This window comes from Bidens hawaiensis, unplaced genomic scaffold (assembly GCF_021521415.1).
Source record: "Bidens hawaiensis isolate Kalapana, Puna unplaced genomic scaffold, B.hawaiensis_p1.1 tig00000237_1, whole genome shotgun sequence".
Taxonomy (NCBI): Eukaryota; Viridiplantae; Streptophyta; class Magnoliopsida; order Asterales; family Asteraceae; genus Bidens; species Bidens hawaiensis.
The window spans coordinates 3,927,559-3,937,757 of NW_027491021.1; the positions used below are offsets into that span (position 1 = coordinate 3,927,559).

The window sequence follows — 10,199 nt, forward strand, 5'->3', positions numbered from 1 at the left end:
TAGAAAGAATCCTCTCGAAATGCGATAAGCTTAATTAAACATTTCATAAACGAATCAATCTTTTGCACTAACATCAAATGTCACACATCCGTTGTAAACATTCAATCATTAGTATATAAATAAAGAATTTCATTCAAACTAAAATCTATTCTGTTTCAGAATGTCGAATCCAAACAATCAAGGGAATGATGATGAAGCTTCAACTCATAGAAGCAACAAGGATATAACAAAACCTGCACAAGAGATTCCTGAGCAGTATCTAGTCAAAATCCAAGACATGATTCATAATGCAATGACTCCCTTCATCGATGCAATGAAATAAGGGTCACACAAACATAAAATAGAGCATTCAAATAAATCTTCTAAAAGTCATCCATATCGAAAACCTTCTCATCATGAAGAAAGTGTTCATAGCTCCAACGCTGAGAGCAAATTTAATCATAAATTCAAGAAACAACTAGTAATTCAAGGCAGTAGTTTTAAGAACTTCAAGGAATTTGGATCAAAAGAATTCTATGGTGATAAAGGTGCCATATCAGCTGTACGATGGCTTGAAGAAATCGAGTCCATTGTTATCATCAGCAATTGTACTGATATCCAAAAGATTCAATACTCCTCTCAATACTTTAAAGGTGAGGCTTTGGAATGGTGGAATACACTGATCATGTCAAAGGGTAGAGAAACTATGTACCAATTGAAGTGGGAAGAATTCAAAGTACTGGTGTTACGAAAGTTCTCTCCCATGCATGAAATCGATCTTATTCAAACTAAGTTTTTGAACCTCAAGGTGGAAGGCACTAATCTCAGAGAATACAATACTAAGTTTCATGAGTATTGTAGATTGGTACCACATTTGGTAATACCCGAATCCAACAAAGTAACCCGCTACATTTAAGGTTTACCTCGGGAAATTAGAGATATGGTAAGATCTCATTTTCCTCAAACCGCTGATTTAGCCATGGAATTAGCCGGTTATCTTATGAACGGTCTTATCAAAAATCAAGAAGAGGATAAGAATGACAAAGGAAAGAGAGAAGAAATCGAGGAAAAGAAAACAAAGAAAAGCAAAGGAAAGGAGGAAGGGTCTTTTAAATATACAAGACCAATCTGCCAAAGCTGTGGCCAGAGACATCACGGGAAATGTTTAATACCAACAAACTTCTCCAAAAATATTCCATTAATAACATGCAACTTTTGCAATAAACTCGGTCATTCGGAAGACGATTGCAAAAGGAAAACAGCTGTATGTTTTAGCTGTGGAGAAAACGGACACTTCAGCTCAGAATGTCCGAATAAGACAAACAACATTATTGGAAGTGGTGATAAGAAAGGAAAGGCTAATATGTTAAATATACAAGATGCATCCAACCAAGAATAGAAGTAGACAAGAGTATGCCAACGAAAGTCAAGATCTAAAGGCATTAGAAATAACTAATAGTTTAGTTAGCTCTTGTAAAGTGTTTGTAATCTCGTTTTAAACGAGAAATTTTGTAATCATATAAGGGTATTTAAATCCCTAATGTATATAAAGAAAAATATTAGCATACAGATCGTGTCTTTACATAAGAATGCTAATACCTATGAAAAGAGATAGTTAAATTTAGACTATATTATACTTCATCATCTATAGAAAAATGAACTAAAGATGAAACGAATGAATTAAACTAAGACATAAGAACATGTCTACTCAAGGAAAATCAGTTATCCGAACATTTAAAGTTCAAGAATATAATTGATAGAACTAAACGGAAAGAATAAGTAAAGGAATATCATTACTCAAGTATGAATATCTTGCAATGTATCAAGATGAGTAAGTTAAAAGGATTCGATAGACTGAATCCAAGAAGCAATCTTGTTAACATCAGTAAATGTTTAGAATACAAAAGGTAAGGTAAATAGTTAAACACAAATGGCCACTGTACTTAGCAATTTACAATTACTTATGATATTCTGAACTATTGACTGAATACATCATCCAAAGATGTGAGTTAACAACATATCATTTCAAATATATAAAAGAATTTAAGATAAGCTCAAGTAGCAGATTATAAAGAGACTGATAACAAATCGATAAGCAAGGAATCACATACAACGAATCTCGAGGACGAGATTCATTCCAAGGTGGGGAGGATGTGACATCCCCAAAATTTTGACCCAAATATGACAAGTTAAAAGAAGTAAAGGGGTTAAAATTTTAAATATATATGTATATATATATATATTAACCCATCGCGATACGCAATGGGCATAGCCAAGAAGACATCGCGATACGCGATGGGAACGTTACAGAAATCCAAAAAGGACGGCGTCGCGATACGCTATGACCCAAGACATTAAGCCATCGCGATACGCGATGACTAGGATAATATGAAAGTGACACGTGTACGCCACGTGTCAACACGTGGCAGAAGGTGTCTTAGAAAATGACACGTGTACGCCATGTGTCAACACGTGGCAGAGGGTGTTTAAGAGAGTGACACGTGTCCGCCACGTCTCAACACATGGCAAAGGGTGTTTAAGAAAGTGACACGTGTCCGCCACGTGGCACACTCTGAGTAACACTTGTCATCGCGATACGCGATGACCAAAAGAAAGGTTCCATCGCGTATCGCGATGGAACCAGATTTCAGCTATAAATAGGAGGTCTCATGGCTCATTTCATTCACACCACTCCACTCTCTCTCTCTAGAAATACTTTCTCTCTCTACCTCGGTTTCCGTGCCACCGACCCGACAATCATAACCTCGTAATCCGTACCATATACCGACGACACTTCGAAGTTCGTGCCGACAATCTCGACGACCGGCGCACCTCGTTTTGCGTGCCAACCTCGTAACGCGTGAAGAACTTGTAAACCGTGTCGACCCGAGACGACCCGACATTCTGCCTCGAAGTACGTGCACGATCCGGCGACCCATGATCTTTGCCTTGATTTGCGTGTCGAGGAGTTGTTGATCATAGACATTTCTTCTTGAAGAAGAAACATAGTGCATGGTTAGCAAATAAAGAGAAAGATTTCATATCAAAAATATTTCATTCAAATCAAGGTTTAAGCTATCAAAAACCAGACTAAAGGTCTGTAGCTGGATTAAGAGACGATCCGGGTATATACATAAACCTATTTTATTATAGGTCAATCATTCAATCATTCAATCAATCATTCATTCATTCATTCACAAAGGTTTTCAAACGAGATCACCACATCATTCAGAACAGACAGTCACAGGTGAATACGTTAAACCTTTTTCAGTCAAGATAAACGGGTTGTTTATCTTAAACAAAGACAGTCAAATAAAGATTTATGGGATTACGTGATCCCTATTAAAATACAAGATAGAGAATAAAAACAACTCAGACCGAGTACACATGTGTCTGGATCCAAACATAATCAATCTAGTCTATCAGTCAAGGCTACATGGCCACAGACTAGAAGTCATAATAAAAGTTCTCCAAAGGGTGTCAATTCCCTGAGAACCGTAATTGTGTGTGTATGGCAGTGGCAAAGTCCCAGAAATAATAGACGTTTCTGCTGAGATTGTGTCATGAAAACTATCTTGTCAGTCAAAGAAAGATTTATAAAAATGTTTTTAGAGTCAACGATTAACCAACATATCACTGACGTATTTTTTTCCCAATGTCACAGGAAATAAAGTTAGCACAGGTAGCAGGGAAATTTTAGCCATCCAAGAAGATAGATGCTCACAAGGTAGAGATGACTCAGTTTTTAAATATTAAAATATTGTAAACAATATTTAAACAAGTTTTATAAATCAAACAAGGGTTATAAGTTAAACCCTCGAATTTTTATTATTCGAGAAGCTTTCTATTAAATCATATATTTTATTATATTTTACAAATGAACTAATGTTTCAAAATATAAATTAATATTTTATAAACTAAAGACTTCCGCTAAAACTCTGATATATTTTCAAAACAGGTACCAACTATTTGTCACACGCCTAGGCCCTAAGGTGGGGGTGTGACATCCTTAATTCGTGTGAGACCAAGTGCGAATCATAAATACTCTCCCACACAACTTGTTTCCGTAAATGAGCCAAACATCTCTCACCTTAGAATTTTTGGGTGTGCTGTGTATGTTCCTATTGCACCACCGCAACGCACAAAAATGGGTCCCCAAAGAAGGTTGGGAATATATGTTGGATATGAAACATCTTCCATCATAAGATACTTTAAACCTTTAATAGGTGATGTATTTACAGCACGTTTTGCTGATTGTCATTTTAACAAGACAATATTCCCGGCATTAGGGGGAGAAATGAAAAAACAAGAAAGAGATATATCATGGTGTGTGCCATCATTATTACACCTAGACCCAAGATCAAAACAAAGTGAGATAGAGGTTCAAAAAATAATACATCTACAAGAAACTGCCAATCAGTTACCTGATGCATTTACTGATATAAACAGGGTCACTAAATCTCATATACCAGCTGCTAATGCTCCAGCTCGAGTTGAGATTCCAAGCAAGCAAAACCATAATAATGCACCTCATGAATCCCAAAAACGTTTAAAACATGGAAGGCCAGTCGGTTCAAAGGATAAAAATCCTCGAAAAAGAAAGGGCTCTGAAAAGGATACTGGCCCTAAGGAAGGAACGATTGACAAAACCTTCCATCAGGAAAGAATAAATAATATAACATTCCCTCAGGAAGAAATAAATGATTCCAATAAGTAATTGTCAATCAACTATAGTCAATCACATATAATGTGGGATCGAGATGAAATGGAAAATATTGATGATATATTTTCTTATTCTGTGGCAAGTGATATCATGGAAGAAAATGATGAACCTGAACCAAAATATGTAAATGATTGTAAAAACCGACAAGATTGGAACAAATGGAAAGATGCCATGCAAGCTGAATTAAACTCACTAAACAATCGAAAGGTTTTTGGACCTATTGTCATTACACCAAAGTCAATAAAACCTGTTGGATATAGGGTTTTTGTGAGAAAATGAAATGAGAAAAAGGAGGTTACAAGATATAAAGCAAGACTTGTAGCTCAAGGTTTTTCTTAGAGGTCAGGAATTGAATATGAAGTAACGTATTCTCCTGTTATGGATGCTATTACGTTTAGATATTTAATCAGCTTAGCATTCTCTAAAAATTTAGAGATGCATCTTATGGATGTTGTCACAGCTTACTTGTATGGATCATTAGACAGTGACATCTATATGAAAATTCCCGAAGGATTTTAACTCCCCGAAGCATTAAGCTCAAAGCCTAAGGACATGTATTCCATCAAGTTACAAAGATCCTTGTATGGAATGAAACAATCTGGAAGGATGTGGTACAATCGTTTGAGTGATTATTTGATAAGCAAAGGATTCACAAATAATATTATTTGTCCATGCGTCTCCATCAAGAAGACAACATCAGGATAAGTGATCATAGCTGTGTATGTTGATGATCTCAATTTAATTGGGACACAAAAAGAAATTAATGAAGCGGTTGCTCTTTTAAAAAAAGAATTTGAAATGAAAGACCTTGGATAAACGAAATATTGTCTTGGTTTACAAATTGAACATATGCATAATGGGATACTTGTGCATCAGTCAACTTATACTGAGAAACTCTTAAAGCGTTTCAATATGAACAAAGTAAATCCTTTAAGCACGCCAATGGTTGTTAGATCACTCAATGTTGACAATGATCCATTTCGTCCTTGCGAAGATAATGAGAAGATTCTTGGTCCTGAAGTACCATACCTCAGTGCAATTGGAGCACTTATGTATCTTACTAACTGTACAAGACCTGACATTTCTTTTGCAGTTAATTTATTGACAAGATTCAGTTCATCCCCAACTAAAAGACATTGGAATGGCATTAAACATATTTTTCGGTATCTAAAAGGAACTGCTGATTTAGGTTTATTTTATCCTAACGATTCAAAAGAAGGGTTAGTTGGTTATGCAGATGCAGGTTATTTATCTGATCCCCATAAAGCAAAATCTCAAACTGGATACATATATAAGAATGGAGGAAGTGCGATTTCATGGCGTTCTCAGAAACAAACACTCATTGCAACATCTTCAAATCATGATGAAGTCATTGCATTGCATGAAGCTTCAAGAGAATGCGTATGGTTAAGATCTATGTCACGACACATATTGGTTTCTTGTGGACTACAGAATGATCGAATTCAACTCCTATCTATGAAGATAATGCAGCTTGTGTCTCGCAAATGAAGGAAGGGTATATCAAAAGTGACAGAACAAAGCATATACCACCAAGATATTTTGAGTATACTCGGGACCTTATTAAAGACAATCAGGTTGAGATGAGATTTGTCCAGTCCAGCAACAACTCAGCTGATCTTTTCACAAAAGCACTTCCCACAGCAACATTCAGAAAACATGTCCATGATAATGGCATGCGCCATATACAGACGATGTAACGATCTGCAACTTGAGGGGGAGCTATATACTGCACTCGTTTTCCTTTAGCTAAGGTTTTTTCCCATTGGGTTTTTCTTTAGCAAGGTTTTTAATGAGGCAGTACTTCAAGACCCCGAAGTTTTGAAAATGTGTCATCCAAGGTGGAGTGTTGTGAACCACCGACGTTTTGAATGTCACCTTTTCATTTATCAAACCAATGATATAATCTTGTCCTCCTAAATAGTGCTTCTAAATAGTGTTTTGATATTATAAATACCATGTATCTAGAACGAGTAAATGCATCCAGTAAATTCATATTCTCACATTTTCTTATTCCCTTGTTTCTTGTTAACTACAAGTTTACATATTACTCTAATAATCTTGTTATAGTTAAGGCTAATATCATAACATATATATCTTTTTTTTTAAATAAATCATATATTAATTTTTAGTATATTCCTACTTTATAAGAATTATATATCAAATATTTGATGAGATTAGTTTTTAAGTTAATGAGATGTTATAACTCGTTTAAGAAATATCTGGGTTTGATGAGATCCATACCCGTGAATTCGGATCAAATCCATGAGAAGCCTTCATTTAAAAATCAAGCAAATCTGGTGACTCCAAAAAAATGGGGAGCAACCACATCTCGACACGTAGGATTTTTTTTGGTTTCGTTTGTATATATTATAGATATTAAAACCATCTTCTATGGTGAGGGGCTTCGAAACCCCTTCTCCTGCCACGTCAGCGCCACGTGGGCACTGGGGGCTTCAAAGCCCTACCCTAAAGATGCTCCTCTATGGTGAGGGGCTTCGAAGCCCCTTTAATTTTTTTTTTATAACCACAAAACCTCATAATATGTTTAAAAAATAACACTAGCAACATGAAGATCACCGGCAAAACGGATCTACCAGTCAAGTCGGAGAACCAGGAGCTCCGGCGGCGGAGTACAGCTGAAAAAGGACGTGATTCCGACTGCGAGAAAGTGGGGTTCTCAGCCGGTGGAAAAGGACGTGATTACGGCTGAAAAAACCTCCCTCCCTTCGGCTGCCAGAAAAAGGACGTGATTTCGGCTACCGGAAAAAGGGCTCTGGTGAAAGTTTGTTGAGGGTAAAGAGGAAGAGGATGGTCAGGTTGAGGGTGGGGACCCACATTCACCAAGCAACCACGCCAGGCAGCACCGCGCCCCACCACCAAGGGCGCCCCTTGGTGGTGTTGAGTGCCCAACGACGCCCCATAGCGACCCGTCTAAGTGGAATCAAGGTTTTTAATCTGACATTCCTTTTACATTCTCTCGCCGTTCACTTACACACCTACAAACAAATACTTATTCGTCGATATCAACACTACTACCCTATTTGTGATTAAAGAAAAATGTCAGCCCCAATTGAATACATACCTAAATATACCTACTTTTATAAAATAAAATAAAAAATCGTTTTAGCTAAGTTTATAACTTTGAAATCATATTAAATACAAGTTCAATCGACCCATGTTAAGTAAATGGACCAAAGTTTACACCTCTAGAAGCTTAAATCTTTCACAAACCGAGCCAGCCATCGAGACACCGCCACAAGCTAGAGCTCAGTTAGACTTGTTCGCAATCATAGTCATCAGTCACATAGATGTACAAGTTTAGCAGCATAGTTATCGCTTTTGCTTTCAACAAAATGACCACTAACCCTCCACCAAAAAACATAGATTTTGTCATCATAACACAAACTATAAACAAGCTCTAAGGCACACATACCACTCACGAAGACACCAACGACTCGTCATCCTCATGACCATCATGCAGGTCCGGTAGATCCTCACTAGTCGAGAACTTAACCCATCTTTTCTTCTCCACATACTTCAAAAACGGCTGCAAAACGAGCCCAATAACTATAGCAAAAACACTTATCACCATAACCTTAACCGTCGACAAAGACAAAACCACACAAATCAATATAGTTGGAGGCACACACATAACAACTGCACCCACGGTTCCAACCGGTATCTTATAAGGCCGGCTCACAGCAGGCCACTTCATTCTCAACCTCACAAAAGCAATAAACTCCAAAATCATCCCAAAACAGTATAAAAAGTTCTCCGCCGCCACGATCTCTTGAAAAGTCAATTGTGAGAGCAACACCACGCCCGAAGCTGAAAATAATATCCCGATCACCGGGGTCCCGTACCGTGATCTTTTCGCGAAAAACTCGGGAAGCATACCACGCTCTGCCATGCCCAAAAGCTGAAACGAGTCGCTACTCATTTCAGTTACAAACATTCCCATGTTTGACATGGCGGCCCCTGCCTGGACCCACCATCTCAACCACACGCCACCGACTATTTTAGCAATTTCTGAAAAATACCCTTCGGTCCAAACGTCACGGTGGAGCGGGACCGCCCCTGTCCCGACAAGAAGAGGGAAAAAGTAGCCGCAAACAACAAGTATTAACGCGTAAAACAAAGCCTTCGGGAGTGTCTTTTTCGGGTTATCCACCTCACCCGCTAACGTGCTTATCGAGTCCCAATAGTTCAGATTCCAAAATAATGTGTTTAAGTACAAGTTCCAATTTACCGTATGCAAGTCCACCACGAGCCACCGTGAAGGCTCGATTTTGGGAACCGAGACAAAACCCATAATAATAAATGGAAGGATCGAAAAGACGCCTAAAAGAACCGCAACCCACCCGACAATCGTCATACCCCGGAAGTTCATGTAAGTCAAACTAATGGTCAACACGATTACCGCTAGGATCCGAGGATACCCATCACCTAAAGCCGGGAAACTCGATTTTAGATAGTCGACAAACATAACCGGGTATAACGCGTTATCAATGACCCCGCTAAGCCATTTCATCCAACCTTGTTGAAACCCCCAATACGGGCCTAAAGCGGACGACACCCAAACTACATAACCGCCATCTTCAGGGAACATTGTGCCCATTTCAGCCGTTATTAACGCTTCGGGTACACTCCATATAAAAGGGAAGACTAAGAACCCAATAAGGGCTAAAAGCGGGCCCGCTGCTTTAACGCTATCCTCGACACCAAAGGGGCCTCCAGATACCTCATAGAATATGAGGAAAATGAGGGGTAAAATGGAGATTTTTTTGATACTTTGACTGGAGTTTCCTCTGGGAGAATGTTGCTCATTGATTCCTGAATATTGTACATTGTATCCTCCCATGGGAATTGATGCCTGTTTATTACTTGTGATCCTCAATTTCTGCATTTAGTTAAATGAGGTCAAAATGCAAATTTAAGCTGCTAAAATATAAAAAAGATTGAAACTGATTATAACTGTAAAAGAACTATATTCTTCTTTATTATTGTCTTGTTTTGCCAATTGTCCAGTCATGGTTGACCAGTTAACACAAGGATTAGAATTGACCAATTTACGAAACTTGATCAAGATTAAAGATATACTTGTAAATGAGGTCAAGATACAAATTAAGCTGCAAGATCGCAAAAAGATTTGAAATTTAACAAGATACAAGAACTTAACAAGGTTATGACTATAAAAGAAGTAAATAACTATACTCTTTGTTATCATTGTCTTATTTTGACAATTGTCCCAATATTGTTCATCAAGAATTCTTGTTAATTAGTAAAGAAAAGTGAAGCATGGTTGACGAGTCAAGACGAGGATTAGAATTGACCAAACTTCACCAAGATTGAAGACATACTTGTAAATGAGGTTAAAATGCAAATTCAAGCTGCAAAATCACAAAAAGATTGGAACTTTAACACGATTATCACTGTAAAAGAAATATATTCTTCACTTATGATATCTTGTTTTTGC

General features: G+C 37.6%; 1 pseudogene; it reads right to left on the reverse strand.

Annotated features, from left to right (window-relative positions):
• Positions 1–7,886: 7,886 nt before the first annotated feature.
• Positions 7,887–9,685, reverse strand: LOC143615345 (putative polyamine transporter At1g31830 pseudogene; annotated as a pseudogene).
• Between the last annotated feature and the right edge of the window lie 514 nt (positions 9,686–10,199).